Below are 16435 nucleotides of genomic sequence, written 5' to 3' on the forward strand. Positions count from 1 at the left end.
AAGAACAGATCGATCTCCACCCCTGAGAGAGAGAGCAAGCCAAACGGCGTGAAATTTAAGGCTTGTAAACATACCTAAATTAATAAATTCTTGTGCTTTATGAACTTATTTTAAAATATTACTGATTAGATCCTGCCATGTTTTGAAAAAAGTCTGTATGGATCCTCTAACTGAGTATTTGATTTTTTCCAATTTCAAATAATATAACACATCGGTTTCCCACTGACTTAAAAGAAGAGAGTTTGGGTTCTTCCAGTTTATCAGAATAAGTCTGCGTGCCAAAAGTGTAGTGAATGCAATCACAATTTGTTTGTCCTTCTCCACTTTAAACCCTTCTGGAAGAACCCCACACACAGCTGTTAATGGGTTAGGAGGGATTGTGAGTCCAAGGCTATCTGAAAGGTAATTAAAATTTTTTGTCCAGAATAATGTTAATTTGGTGCAGGCCCAGAACATGTGACCCAGTGAGGCTGGGACTTGGTTGCAACGTTCGCAGGTTGGATCATGCCCTGGAAACATTTTGGAGAGTTTTAGTCGAGACAGATGTGCTCGATATATAATTTTAAGTTGTATAATTGTATGCTTTGCGCATATGGAGCTCGAGTGAATTCTCTGCATTGCTACTTTCCACTCCTTTTCTGATATATTAATTGAGAGATCTTTTCCCAGTGTCCTCTTGGATCTTTGAAAGGGAGGGATTGTAAAATGATTTTATATATTGTAGAGATGGAGTCTATTTCCTTAAAATTGAGCAATATTTTTTCCAGCATGGATGAGGGTGCAAGATGAGGAAAATCTGGAAGGTTCTGTTTAACAAAGTTCCTGATTTGAAGATAGTGAAAGAAATGTGTAGCTGGAATGTTAAATTTGGAATGTAATTGTTCATAGGATGCAAAGACGTTGTCTATATAAAGATCTCTAAGCAAGTTAATTCCAAATTTTTTCCAGATATTAAAACTGCATATGTTTGTGAAGGTTGAAAGAGGTGGTTCTCTTGCAGAGGTGCCACAGATAGAAGCTTCTCCGTCTTAAAATGCTTTCTACATTGGTTCCAGATTCTAAGTGAGTGGAGCACAATTGGGTTATTTGTATATTGCCAATAACGTGTGTTTATTGGAGCACAGGAATACAAAGAAGAACTGCAGAATTTTACTTCTATTGTGGTCCAAGCCTGTGTATGTTCTTCTATTTGTGTCCAGGTTCTTATCACCTGTATATTTGCTGCCCAGTAATAAAACTGGAAGTTAGGTAGAGCCATGCCGCCTTCTGCCTTTTGTCTTTGTAGGGTCGCTCTTTTGATGCGTGGATGTTTTGAATTCCAAATAAATGAGGTTATTGTTGAATCTAATTGCCTAAAAATGATTTATTAATGTATATTGGAATGTTTTGAAATAAAAAAAGGAGCTTAGGAAGAATATTCATCTTAACAGTGTTAATTCTTCCAGCTAGTGTGAGATGAAGGGTTGACCATCTATGCAAGTCTTGTTTAATTTTTTCCATGCAGACGGCGAAATTTTGTTGATAAAGAGCTTTATGTTTACTTGTAATGTTTACCCCGAGGTATTTAAACTGTTCTGCAATGACAAAAGGTAGGGTATCTAATCTAATATTATATGCTTGAGAATTCACTGGAAAGAGTACACTTTTATTCAGATTAATTCTGAGACGAGAGATCTTTTGAAATTCTGTGAGTGCTGCTAAGACTGCAGGCACAGAATTTTCTGGGTTCGATATATACAGTACCATGTCATCTGCGTATAATGATATTTTCTGTTCCAGTCCTTCTCTGCTAATCCCCTTTATCTGATCAGTATTTCGACAATGTATTGCCAGTAGTTCAATGGCAATCGCAAACAGCAGCGAAGACAAGGGGCATCCTTGTCTAGTGCCACGTTCTAGTTTAAAGTATTACTTTAAGGTGATATTACTGAGGGGAGCACTTTCTCCATCCTTCTAGCTATGATTTTAGAGAGTATTTTAATGTCGTTATTTAGAAGTGAGATTGGTCTGTATGATGCACATTGTAATAAGTCCTTATTTTGTTTTGGAAAAATGGTGATTAGTGCTTGGCGAAAGGTTTGAGGAAAAGATTGGTTATCTCTGGCTTCTGTAAATGTTGCTAATAGGAGGGGGGCTAGCTTAGCGGAGAATTTCTTGTAAAATTCTGCAGGGTAGCCATCAGGGCCTGCTGCTTTCCCGCCTTGGAGTGACTTTAGAGCATCTAGTAATTCTGATAACGGCAGAGGTTTATCAAGTTCCTCTGCACTAAAAGTGTCTATTTGTGGTATCTGTAATGTATCCAGAAATGCATTAGATTGTGTGTTGTCTTCTTTAAACTCAGTAGTATATAGGGATTTATAGTAGCCTCTGAAAGTGTGCATTATATTTTTGTGGTCGACGATTTTATCTCCATTCGCGTTAGTGATTACCGAGATTGCATTGCGTACTTCTTTCTTGTGAATTTGTTGAGCTAAAAGCTTATTAGCTTTCTCTCCATGTTCATAGTAATGATGTCTGGATTTATAATTTAGTTGTTCAGTTTCTTTAGTTGTCAAGAGGTTTAATTCCAAATGTAGAGCCTGCCTCCTCCTTTGTAGAGTCTCGCTTGATAGTCTGGTGTGTTCTTCATCTATTTTAGTAATTTCGCTTTTTTAATCTCTGCTACTTTCTTGGCTTTGGATTTATTTCTGTGGGAAAGATATGAGATAATCTGTCATCTTAAGAAGGCCTTAAGAGTTTCCCAGAGGATTCCTGCAGACATCTCGGGTGATGTATTTGTCTCTAGAAAGAATTTGATTTGTTTGGATATAAATTCCATGCAATTCTCATCAGCTAATAGAAGCGTGTTGAGGCGCCATCTGCGGGGTGAGTGTATGGGGCTTAGTAATTTTAGCTCCAAGATCAGGGGTGCATGGTCAGAAATAACAATAGCATCGTATTTGCAAGATTTAATCAAAGGCAAGAAGTTATTGTCTATAAAGAAGTAATCAATCCTTGAGTAGCAATGATGTACTCGTTAGTAGAAAGAATATGTTCTTGAATTTGGGTTTAAAAACCTCCAGGGGTCTGATAAGTTGTGATCAGTTATAAACTTTGTAATTATCTTTGCGGTGTTAGATGTCGTTCCCCCTGTGGAGGAAGTCCTATCTAAAAGTGGATTTAGAACACAATTAAAGTCCCCAGCCATTATAAGTTTATGAGTGTTCAGATTGGGAATGGATGCAAATAAATTTTGTATAAATTCCTTATCATCAACATTAGGTGCATAAACATTTATCAAAATCATTTTACAGTTAGATAAGTCTCCCATGACCATTACATATCTCCCTTCCAGATCCAATACTACATCTGATGCTACAAATGGTACAGTTCTTCGTAAAACTAGAATGGAACATTTGGCCAGTCCAGTCTTTTTGCAGCCGGAATTGATCCTTGCTTAGTAAGTGGGCTTCCTGTAAAAATACTATTTTAGCATTTAGACCTGTTAGGTGAGAGAGTACTTTCTTTCTCTTTAATTCGTGATTCAGGCCTTTAACATTCCAGGAGTCAACACTTTTTACAAAATTCATTCCAAAGTAGTGTTTTTTTAAAGCAGTAAAGTCGATGCCATTGTCAGAGAAATAAAGTTGCTTTGTGCCTTTCTGAAAGTGTTTTCCTGGGTTAAGTCCACATGCACCTACCTGCCTGTCATTTTAAAGATTTAAATAAAGTTTTCAGCTGAAAACAAAAAAAGATGAAATTAACCAGTCTTATGTCATGACACGTATAGACATTTTGTTAAGTCATTAAGATATTTATTGTTGTTGTTGTTCTGGTAGTTGAATGCCCACTTTGCCAGTTATTATGACAGTCTTGCTGATTGCATTTACATTTACATTTTTTCACTTAGCAGGTGCTTTTATCCAAAGTGAGGTCATGGAGTAAATATCAGTCAGGGGGACTGTTTGGGAACAAGTGTTACTGGACAAGGGTAAAAACTTGATCATCATAAACTGATTACAATCTTAAAGATGCATTGGAGACAGAAATGATACTCGGGACATTCCTCCACAGCATGTCACACATGCATATCCTCATCAGAAAAAAGAGTGATAAGTGAAATAGAATTGATCTATAAATTGTAAAATGTAAAACTCACTAAAATGAATGTTTGTTTTATGGATATCTTGCATCCCAGACTGCTGTCTCCTTCCTTTGCCACTTTCCAACACCACCTGATCTTCCACAGCTCCTTCAATGTGGCTCCAATGATATTTTCTCTGCCACATCAACTGACTGCACATTCGCACCACCAGTTCCACCTCATTACTATTCTTTTGGGATCAGAAATAACACCACCTGTGCTCACTTTCTCTAACCCTTGAATCCCACTGGAGACTTGTTAATAGTCAAATATCCAGGTCAATGAATTTTAGCAGCAGAGAAGCCCCTCAGAACGTAATGCAGGAATGCCAGCATCACCCTTCTTGCATGCATTACATCTGAATACATTTTGCCCTTGTTTGGAACATTGACATGAAAATTACAGGTAACATAAAAATGTGGTAATGGTGTGAACTTCATTTGCATCAAAGCATTATTTTCTAATTCTAATTTCAACTAATAATAATAATAATAATAATAATAATAATAATGATGATGATGTTAATGATAATAATAATAAATAATAGTACACAAGAACATAAGAAATTCTATATTCTATATTCTATAAATTCTAGATTCTACTGAGTTTAAAGACGACGATACACAATCTAATGCATTTCTGGATGCATTAGAGATACCACAAATAGATACTCTTAGTGCAGAGGAATTGGATAAACCGCTGGCACTATCAGAATTATTAGATGCTATAAAGTCACTTCAGAGTGGGAAAGCAGCAGGCCCCGATGGCTACCCTGCCATATTTTATAAGAAGTTCTCCACTCAACTAGCTCCCCTCCTATTAGCAACATTCACAGAAGCTAGAGACAAGAATATAAGAAATTCTACAAACTGGGGGAGACAATTCATTCCATGGGTCTCCCATTTGTTTATCTAATAGCTAAGATGTCCCAGCATCTCCTCCAGATCCTTCTTAAAGGTTGTCAAGGTTTCTGCTTCAGCTCCATGTCTCGGTAGTTTGTTTCAGACACCCACCACTCCTTGTGTAAAATATTGCTTTCAGTCCTAAATGCCCTTCCTCTTCATTTCCACGGATGTCCTTGAGTACGAGACTCACTGTTAAACTGAAAGAATTAGGCTGGATCAGTGACTTTGAGGATTGTGAAGACCTTAATGAGGTCCTGACGCAGTCTCCTCTGCTCGAGACTAAAAAGGCTTCAGTCTCTGAGTCTATCAGAGTAGGACACGTCCTTCAGTCCTGAGATGCATGTCATAGTGGTAGTACTATTAGATAGATAGATACTGTAGATAGATAGATAGTTATGAAAGGCACTGATAGATAGATAGATAGATAGATAGATAGATAGATAGGAAAGGCACTATATAATAGATAGATAGATAGATAGATAGATAGATACTTTATTAATCCCAAGGGGAAATTCACATAATCCAGCAGCAGTATACTGATACAAAGAAACAATATTAAATTAAATAGTAATAAAAAAGCATGTAAAAGCAGACAATAACTTTGAGTAATGGTAGCATTTACTCTCCTGGATTAGTAGTAGTATCCATCTACATTTTATTGTATTACTTTTATTGTTACTTTTTAAACAATTTATGGTCATTACATAATCATCAGTGCTAAGTTAGATGAGTGAGTCTCAACAAGAGACTTATAATTCATTCCACACAAGAAACTTCTCAGAATGTGTGCTGTTTCAAGATGTGTGATGATCTTCTGAACCTCTCTGGCACTTGGTCTTCCTGCAGGCAGCTGAAGGTAGTTTTTGAACCCTTTTTAGCACACACCTGGCACTTTTATCACTTTTGTGATTTCTATCTCCAGAGCTTGGTATTTGCTGATCTTCTCTAATTCTTTTGTTAGAAGATTAGCATCTCCTGGGATAGCAAAAACAGTGAGAAGGCAGATCTTCACCTTTCTGTCTTGCAGCATTATGTCGGGGTGATTGGCTGCCGTTTCTCGATTGGTATTGACAGCCGCGTCCCACTTGATGGTAACATCACCCATGTCTGTGACATCTTGTGGCTTGTGCTCATGTCAGAGATGAGGTACTTCATGGCTGAGTTCTCTGGACCCTGACCACTGCACACAGCTTGCCACTGCGTTATGCCTATTTCCAGATATTCAGTAGGCATTAACACTTACTATTATTAATTTTATTAGTTATTAATAGTAGAAATATCAGGATGATTTTTTTTTATTGTTACTATTAACTGTCTCCATAACATTATATTATTGTAATTATTATTTTTAGTTAGTAATAGTAGCGATTTCATTGCTATTTTTATTATTATTATTAATACTGAAGGTCCCTATACCATTATTATCATTACTATTATTATTATTATTATTATTATTATTATTTAGTAATTGTGCTAATATCACTACTATTTTCATTATAATTACTATTAAATGTCTGCATAACATGGTATTATTATTTTTATTTTTAATTAGTAAACCAGCAATATGATTACTATTTTTATTAATATTACTATTGAAGGTCCCAATACCATTTTATTATTATTACCTATCCCCATACCATTGTATTACAATTATTATTATCATTAGCTAGTAGTAGCAGTTGCATTACTTGCATTTTTATTATATTGTTTCTATATTATTATGAATACTGTTTTTACTATGATTATTTTTACAAGTTGGTATTGTTAACTGTTACAACATTACATAATAATAATAATGTTAATAATAATAATAACAACAGTTATTATTATTATTATTATTATTAGTAGTAGTAGTAGTAGCAGTAGTTTAAATATTATTATTAAATATCTCCATACCATTGTATTACAATTATTGTTAGTATCTAGTAGTAATAGGTATATTATTTGTATTTTTATTATATTGTTTCCATAATATGAACACTGTTTTTACTATGATTATTTTTACAAGCTGGTATTGTTAACTGTTACAACATTACATAATAATAATAATGTTAATAATAATAACAATATTAATAATAACAGTTCTTCTTCTTCTTCTTCTTCTTCTTCTTCTTCTTCTTCTTCTTCTTCTTCTTCTTCTTATTATTAGTAGTAGTAGTAGTAGTATTTATCAATAGTAGCAATATCACTCCTATTTTTATTATTATTACTATTAAATGTCCCAATATTGTTGCATTATTGTCATTATTATTAACTATCTACTTACCATTGTAGTAATAGTAGTAGTAGAAATATTATTTTTCTTCTTATTATTAGCAGTAGTACAAACATTATTATTATTATTATTATTGTTATTACTATTGTTATTATTATAACTGTTACTTAATATACGTATTCATCACCTGTCTCCAAGCCATCATTGGCCATAGGATTTTGTTCAAATAAATGTAATCCCTGTTAAGACGTCGACATGCTCGTATGTATACCTGGTGCGCTCTGAAAAGTTGAATTTCTATGTAGGTCAATAAAGTCGGTTTATTATGGATTTCTGCTGGGTAAAATTCAATTATGAATGACACAGTAAATGAAAACTCCCAGCAAATGAAACTCCTCACAGAAGAGGCACAAAGTCGTCAGGTCACTAGGCCGCCATTCCGCTGCCACACACTCCCTTGCCAAGCGCCTGAAGCTGCGCTTTTTTAAATTTCCCAGTCGGTTATGAGAGGTTGAATTGTTTCAGTCACACATTTATTTCTTTAAATGTAATTAACTTGTATATTTTATCAAAGAAGCAGGATGGCCCGGGAGTGGAGTGACTTGTTAGTGGTGCTGAGAGGACTGCGCTCAAGTCCCCATCTGGTGTGCACAATTCTCCGGCTTCCTTGTCGGTTATTTTCTGAGCAGTCCAGTTTCCAGAAGGTGGGCTTTTTAAACTGGTAAACTTGTAGCCATGCCTGGTGCGCTCCTTGTTGTTACTGATACTGGTGATGCCAGTGGGGCACAGTTCTGCTCCCTGCTAATCTAAGACACGATAAGGTGGATTTGGGTAGTAGGTGGGTGGCTGACCTCTAAGAGGCATGTAACCAGCAGTCTGATCAGCAGGTAGTCCATCTTCCTTTAATTCTTCCAACACGCTGTCTTTGTGCTGCTGATGTTACAATGACAGACTTGTCTTGCGGAAATGGAACAACATCATTAAACTTCAATCAGTCACCTCTGGCATTCAATTTTAAAAGTAAACCTTGTAGGCAATGCAGTGGACTGGCCACTATCCACATCCAGAAAGTGGACAGATGGTTTGGATACTTTTTCATTTATGTTATTGGATTTTTTCATTGGATTGTATATATTTTTGCTCTTTTGAGCATCATATTGCATTTTTCAATTTTTGTTAATAAATCTTCATTTTATAAAATGTATTGTTCTCCTTTTGTTCATAAACCAGAGGTTTATGGTCACCTTCTCCTTTGTAGGACATTTTTTTGTTAATTTTCTGGGGCTTTCTTTGTATTTTTAACTTATAAAATCAGTTTCCCAAGTTGGGCCTGAGTAGGCAGAAGCCTGCAGATGGCAGTTTGGGATTTGGCCTACTTTCTGGAGCACTTTGTGGGGTCTCCGTACCCCTTTGGTCATGTCTGAGACTACCTTACACAACACTTCGCTAGCATGTTTTACTACTGTGAAAATGATTTAACTAAAATGACTTTAAGCAGAAAATGTGGGTTAGTATTGCAGAGATTTAATGTCTGTTATGTTACACTCAGAATTTGTTCCCTGACTTATGCGCAATTTCCCTTTTATTGCTATTTTTTATACTTTTTGAATTATTATCGTTCATGCTTTTGTGTAGTGTCCATTCATATTTTTTGTACACTTATTATTTAATATTAATTCTTTCCATATTCAAGCATGCTTATGTTCCTTGAATTCTTCGGATGGAACCCCATGGGGAAGGTTCACTATGAAGCCACCTCTGATGGACCACCCTGATCTTTTATCTGCTGGTGAAGGAGATGAACAAAAAGCCCCAGTTTGGGCCTGTGTAGGCCAAAGCCTGACTGTGGTAAGGCCATCTTAAGACAGGTTAGTGAAGGTCTTGTCCTGTTTTGTGGGTCTTTTTTTGGAAGCCTTACACCCTTCTTACCATGTTTATGTTACCAGTGTGCCATAATGCACACATTGTCTCTGAGAGCAGAAAATAAAATAAATTAGGCCCTAGATCTTTATGAATTTAGAGAATATACTGTGTGATCTCGTGACGAGTCTACTCGAATCTGGCTGAAATAACCAGAGGAAGGGAACGGGAGTGGTATCATCAGAGTGGCCCTACCTCCTTGGGCTTCAATTCCAAAACACACATAATGGAGGCATGTTTAACTCTTAAAATGCTACATACTTGGGGGGGTTAATTCAAAAACAAAAGGCCAAATACTTTTTTGCTACACTTTTTAAGGAAACGTCACAATTCACCAAGAAACAGTGAAATTTTAATGGAACTTTTTTTTAATGCAAAGAGCATCACAATTACTGGAACACGGATCATTTTACACACTGCCAATGAGCTGTAAAAACTATTAAAAAAAATTACTGCAACATTCTATTGTTGTACAGTTGTGCTTGAAAGTTTGTGAACCCTTTAGAATTTTCTATATTTCTGCATAAATATGACCTAAAACATCATCAGATTTTCACTCAAGTCCTAAAAGTAGATAAAGAGAAACCAGTTAAACAAATGGGACAAAAATATTATACTTGGTCATTTATTTATTGAGGTAAATGATCAAAAATTACATATTTGTGAGTGGCAAAAGTATGTGAACTTTTGCTTTCAGTATCTGGTGTGACCCCCCAATAACTGCAACTAAACGTTTCCGGTAACTTTTGCTCATTCCTGCACACCAGCTTGGAGGAATTTGAGCCCATTTCTCCGTCCAGAACAGCTTCAACTCTGGGATGTTGGTGGGTTTCCTCACATGAACTGCTCGCTTCAGGTCCTTCCACAACATTTCGATTGGATTAAGGTCAGGACTTTGACTTGGCCATTCCAGAACATTCACTTTATTCTTCTTTAACCATTCGTTGGTAGAACGACTTGTGTGCTTAGGGTCGTTGTCTTGCTGCATGACCCACCTTCTCTTGAGATTCGTGGACAGATGGCCTCACACTTTCCTTTAGAATTGTACAGAGTTGTACAAGAGTTGTACAGGATATGTACGAGGGAAATGTGACAGTGGTGAGGCCTGCAGTAGGAGCGACGGAGGTGGGATGAAATCAGGGATCGACTCTGAGCCCTTTCTTATTTCCAATGGTGATAAACAGGCTGACAGACGAGATTAGACAGGAGTCCCTGTAGACTGTGATGTTTGCTGATGACATTGTAATCTGTAGTGAGAGTAGGGAGTAGGGCGAGGAGACCCTGGAGAGGTGGAGATATGAGAGGAGAGGAATGAAGGTCAGTAGGACCACCAAGACAGAATATATGTGTGAATGAGAGGGAGGTCAGTGGAGTGGTGAGGATGCAGGGAGTAGAGTAGGAGAAGGTGGATGAGTTTAAATACTTGGGATCTTGGGAACAGAGTAATGGGGATTGTGGAAGAGAAGTGAAGAAGAGAGTTCAGGCAGGGTGGAGTGGGTGGAGAAGAGTGTCAGGAGTGATTTGTGAGAGACGGGTATCAGCAAGAGTGAAAGGGAAGGTCTACAAGACGGTAGTGAGACCAGCTATGTTATACGGGTTGGAGATGGTGGCACAGAAGACAGAGCTGGAGGTGGCAGAGTTAAAGATGCTAAGATTTGCATTGGGTGTGACAAGGATGGACAGGATTAGAAATGAGGACATTAGAGGGTCAGCTCAGGTTCGAGGGTTGGGAGAAAAAGTCAGAGAGGCGAGATTGTGTTGGTTTGGACATGTGTAGAGGAGAGATGCTGGGCATATTGGGAGAAGCACGTTAAGGATAGAGGTGCCAGGCAAGAGGAAAAGAAAAAGGCCTAAGCAAAGTTTTATGGATGTGGTGAGAGAGGACATGCAGGTGATGGGTGTGACAGAACAAGATGCAGAGGACAGAAAGATATGGAAGAAGATGATCCGTGGTGGCAACCCCTAACGGGAGTAGATGAAAGAAGAAGAATAAGAAGAATGGCCAAACTATTCCACCTACTGTGGTATCATTAGAAGACATTGCAAAGGGAAGAATTAGAAGAGTGCACGCTTATAGATGATGATCATTGGCTTCTAAGTCAATTTCAGTTTCTTGGTGCTGTGCGCTGAACTGGCACCGGCTTTACAAAGGTAGACTTTGAAGAATTGTTCTCTACCTACTCCTTTGAAGTTCTGTCCACTCTTGGGTTTTTAGACACAGGAGCTTTTTAACATGAACTTGCTGACCGATCTGGCTTTTCCTAGTCATCACTGAGTCGCACCATACCAGCTGTATGGGATGGTATTATCTGCTTGTCTTTGAGATATATACAATTTCCTTACACTGTGGTTGAACAGAAAAACATCAATTTGCAACAGCGTCTTCTTTTTCTAATGAGCTGTTGACTGTACGCACATTGCTATAAAGGCACCTTCAGAGAATGAATTTCCTTATTTAAGTAGAAAGCATTTCCACTTCATTCATCCATCCATCCATTATCCAACCTGCTATATCCTAACTACAGATCGGGGTTCTGGCTTCACAGGGAGGCGGGTACTCTCCTCTGAGGGAGCATAATAAACCTCTTTTGCCTCCCCCCTCCGGAGCCTCCCCTCCATGCCTGAAAACTCAGCCCCGGTACGCTCCCACTTGGGTACATTGCAGGTCCTGTCCCCTTCTCTTCTGGGACCTTTCCATCCTGCCGGCTATGCCACTGTCACAAACTCCACAAAGAGCAATAGCAAGGTTTGGGGCAGCCACCCGTATATTTGATTTACTGGCTGCAAATTGTCGTAAAGACAGCACTGCTGTGCATAAAACCGAGTCCAAAACAGAACTGAGGGAATAGGGAAAAGGTGGAGCCTTTTAAAGGGGAAGATCAAAGGGGTTGGGCTCAGGAAGGTCTTCAGCCATAGGTTCTAGCCCGGATCTGACATCACAGGGGCTGGAGCTGGCAAGGTCTTCTTCCATAGGCTTAGTCCCGGAAGTGACGTCAAGAGGTCCAGGTGGAATCTCCCTTGAATGGTCTGCAGGAAAGGGAGAAAAAGAGTCAGATTGGTCATGGAGTGACGGTCAAGAGTCAATTGGTGCCACGGCCCACCTGCCAAGTTGTTTGCCTGCCTATGGTAAAGTCATCCCTGATGGAGGATCACAGGAATCATGGGAAAGAGGGGTCCTTTCATCGGAGCAACGTTTCAGCCGTGGCATGGCCAAATGGGGAGGCAGCTAGATGGATGAGGTCTCCAGGACTCTAAAAATATCCAAACCTAATTATGTCATATCATCTACTGTTAAACCGTACTTCTAAACTTTTTATTATTATGCTGTATTAAGGAATTGTTCTGTTCTGTGTATTGTATTGTATTGACCCCCTACTTTTGACACCCACTGCACACCCTACCTACCTGGAAAGGGGTCTCTCTTTGAACTGCCTTTCCCAAGGTTTCTTCCATTTTTCCCAACAAGGTTTTTATTGGGAGCTTTTCCTTGTCTTCTCAGAGAGTCAAGGCTGGTGGGTTGTCAAAAGGCAGGGCCTGTTAAAGCCCATTGCGGCACTTCCTGTGTGATTTTGGGCTATACAAAAATAAACTGTATTGTATTGTATTGTATTGCCACATCCTGGTATGACTCGGAACTGCCCTTCCTCAAGCCTTCTAGCTGCCTCCTATGCACACATGTTTGGAAGTGCCCGTTCATTTTACTCACACTCAACACCAGGCCACTACCTGAAATGCATGTTTCTGGGTGTAAACCCTGCACAGATATGGTGGGATTATGCAAACTCAGTGTATTATCATGATATTTCCCTCTACTTACCCTTTACCAATTTTCTTAAGGGATAAGTGTACTCATCAAGTTCGTTACTGTCGTACCTTATGATTAACACAGACATACATAGATATGCGCAGACACAAAGACTCTAACCACAAAAGTACCGTATACACATGCATGTTATCCCCTAGTACTTTAAACCGCACTGTATGAATAACACAAGCACAGTCTGCTTTCCCTAGTTCTCCGAGACACTTACTTATCATAGGCATGAACAACGAGCGATGTCTTAGTCATATCTCAGACCTAAAAATTACCTTTGGTCTCCAAGAAAATATTCAAACATACAAAAGCTCAACATCCCTGGCTGTAGGCCGTTTATCAACCAATGAATGTTTTATTTTAACGCACTGTTGATTACTGGACAGACCTCTTCATCCGCAGCTCAATAAACCTCGCAGATTGGATCACATGGTACTTCCTACTGCTCCAGGTGCTCTTAAAAGAAAAATGACCTTATTACCTCAATTACTCTGGATATGAAGACAAAGTATTGAAAGTTAAAAGCAATGTGGTATTTATTAAAGAGCAATAATACCAGTGGAGAAAAGCACAAAAAGAAAATGTGGATAGCAAAATCTGGATATATATATATAGTCTTATGAAAAAAAAAGCTTACGAAAAGATGTCACAGATGAATGTCCCAGGGTGGAACTGATTTAGCAGTCGATATTCATGAAATGCTTTAGCTGACGATCAGATGGCTGGTGTCTTTGCCTGACATTGCTCTGTCTTCTCCTCTTGACGTCACTCTTGCCCTCTTCTGATGTCGCTGTCCTCTCCTGACGTCGCTTCGCTATGTCTTCTCCTATTGACATAGCTCTCATCCTGTTCTGACGTTGTTTTGTCCAATTCTGATGCTACTCTGTCTTCTCCTCCTGACGTCACTCTCGCTATCTTCTTCCCTTGACATTACTCTCGCCCTCTTCTGACGTCACTATGTCTTCTTCTGAAGTCGCTCTATCTTCTCCTCTTGACGTTGCTACTGCCATCTTCTGACATTGCTCCGTCTTCTCCTCCTCATGTCGCTATGTCTTCTTCTGACGTTGCTCTGTCTTCTCCTCCTGACTTTATTTTGTCTTATTCTGATGTTGCTGTTTTCTCCTCCTGACATTACTGCCGCCCTCTTCTGATGTCACTTTGTCCTTTTCTGGCATTGCTTTGTCCTCTTCTGACGTCACTATGTTTTCTCCTCTTGACATCATTCTTGCCCTATTCTGACATTACTATGTCCTCTCCTGATGTTGCTCTGTCTTCTCCTCTTGACGTCACTATCGCCCTCTTCCGAAATCTCTCTGCCTTCTCCTCCTGACGTTGCTCTTGCCCTCTTCTGATGTCACTTTGTCCTCTTCTGACGTCGCTATGTTTTCTCCTCTTGACATCACTCTTGCCCTATTCTGACATCACTATGTCCTTCCCTGATGTTGCTCTGTCTTCTACTCTTGATATCGGTATGTCCTCTCCTGATGTCGCTATGTCTTCTACTCTTGACGTCGATCTGTCTTCTCCTCTTGACATTGCTCTCACCCTCTACTGACGTCGCTCTTGCCTTCTTCTGATGTCGCTCTGCCTTCTCCTCTTGACGTCGCTCTCGCCCTCTTCTGACATCACTGCTCAGATGAGAAATATTTATCATAAAATTCCACAGGGATATCAAATATAAATATATATTAAAATTAAAGAGGATTGCACCGAGAACTGACCCTTGAGGGATACCCTGTGTGAGTGAAGTAGAGGCAGATTTGTATTCCCTCATGAAGACGTAATACTGGTGATCACTGAGGTGTGATGTGAACCAAGAAAGAGCAGCACCAGAGATACCAATAGCTGAAAGTCAGGACAGTAAAATGTCCTGGTTAACTGTACAAAATGCTGCGCTTAAGTCAAGGAGAACTAGAAGAGCGGCCATCCCAGGATCTGTGGTCATAAGTAAGTCATTGGTTATCTTAAGTAAAGCAGTTTCAGTGTTACGTAAGGCTCTTAGTCCAAATTGAAAAGGCTCAGGCAGGTCATGCAAGTTTAAATAATCATTGAGTTGAGCAGCAACAGCTTTTTCTAAGATCTTCTTCTTCTTCTTCTTTCAGCTGCTCCTGTTAGGGGTTGCCACAGTGGATCATCGTCTTCCAAATCTTTCTCTCCTCGTCATCTTGCTCTGTCACTCCCATCACCTGCATGTCCCCTCACACCACATCCATAAACCTTCTCTTAGGCCTTCCTCTGCTCCTCTTGCCTGGCAGCTCTATCCTTAGCACCCTTCTCGCATTATCCCCTACATCTCTCCTCTGCACATGTCCAAACCAATACAATCTCACCTCTCTGACTTTGTCTCACAACCTTCCAACCTGAGCTGACCCTCTAATGTCCTCATTTCTAATCCTGTCCATCCTCGTCATACCCAATGCAAATCTTAACATCTTTAACTCTGCCACCTCCAGCTCTGTCTCCTGTGCCACCGTCTCCAGCCTATATAACATAGCTGGTCTCACTACCATCCTGTAGACCTTCCCTTTCACTCTTGCTGATACCCGTCTCTCACAAATCACTCCTGACACTCTTCTCCACCCATTCCACCCTGCCTGCACCCTCTTCTTCACCTCTCTTTCATGATCCGCATTACTCTGTACTGTTGATCCCAAGTATTTAAACTCATCCACCTTCACCAACTCTCCTCCTTGCATCCCGGTATGGAGATTTGTATTGTTGTCCACATAGTGATTTGGCAAAATTTTACACCGGATGCCTTTCCTGCCATAACCCTTCCCATTTATCCGGGCTTGGGGCCAGCATGAAAGAAACACACTGGTTTGTGCATCCCCTGTGACTGGGTTAACAGCTTTTTCTAAGATCTTAGCCATAAATGGAAGATTTGAGATTGGGCGATAAAATTTTACCTGTAACAGATCTAAGCCAGTTTTTTTTTTTTTAACAGGGGTTACAGCAGCAGTTTTTAAATCATTTGGAACAACACGGGTGCGGAAACTACAGTTGATAAAGTGAGAAATGGGAACGGAAAGTTTATTAGTAAAGTAGGGGCAGAATCTAGGTGGCAAATAGCTTGATTTGATTTAGGTATTTCTGCAGCAATATAAGTTGGTGTAGTGGGGATAAAGTTAGATAAATAATCTGTAGATTTAGAAGTTGAATTGGTTGACACAGATGATGAATGGTTAATAGAGAAACCTCGATATCTACTATATATATAAAAATCTAATCCTAAAAGTGCAACGATTTTGTGCAACAATTTTATGTGACATTTTTATGTGAAGTCTTTTTTCATGCTTTAAATCGGGCTACATATATATATGTTTGGTATCATTCTTTTCAGATTTTATCGAAGTTGAATGTGATGTTGTTAGATTTTTAGATTCCTATTTTGTTTTTAAATTATAAGCTAAAAAATATCAAGAACTCACTTCCCACGAGACGAGACTTTGTGCCGA

Source organism: Polypterus senegalus, chromosome 2, assembly GCF_016835505.1.
Source record: "Polypterus senegalus isolate Bchr_013 chromosome 2, ASM1683550v1, whole genome shotgun sequence".
Classification (NCBI taxonomy): Eukaryota; Metazoa; Chordata; class Cladistia; order Polypteriformes; family Polypteridae; genus Polypterus; species Polypterus senegalus.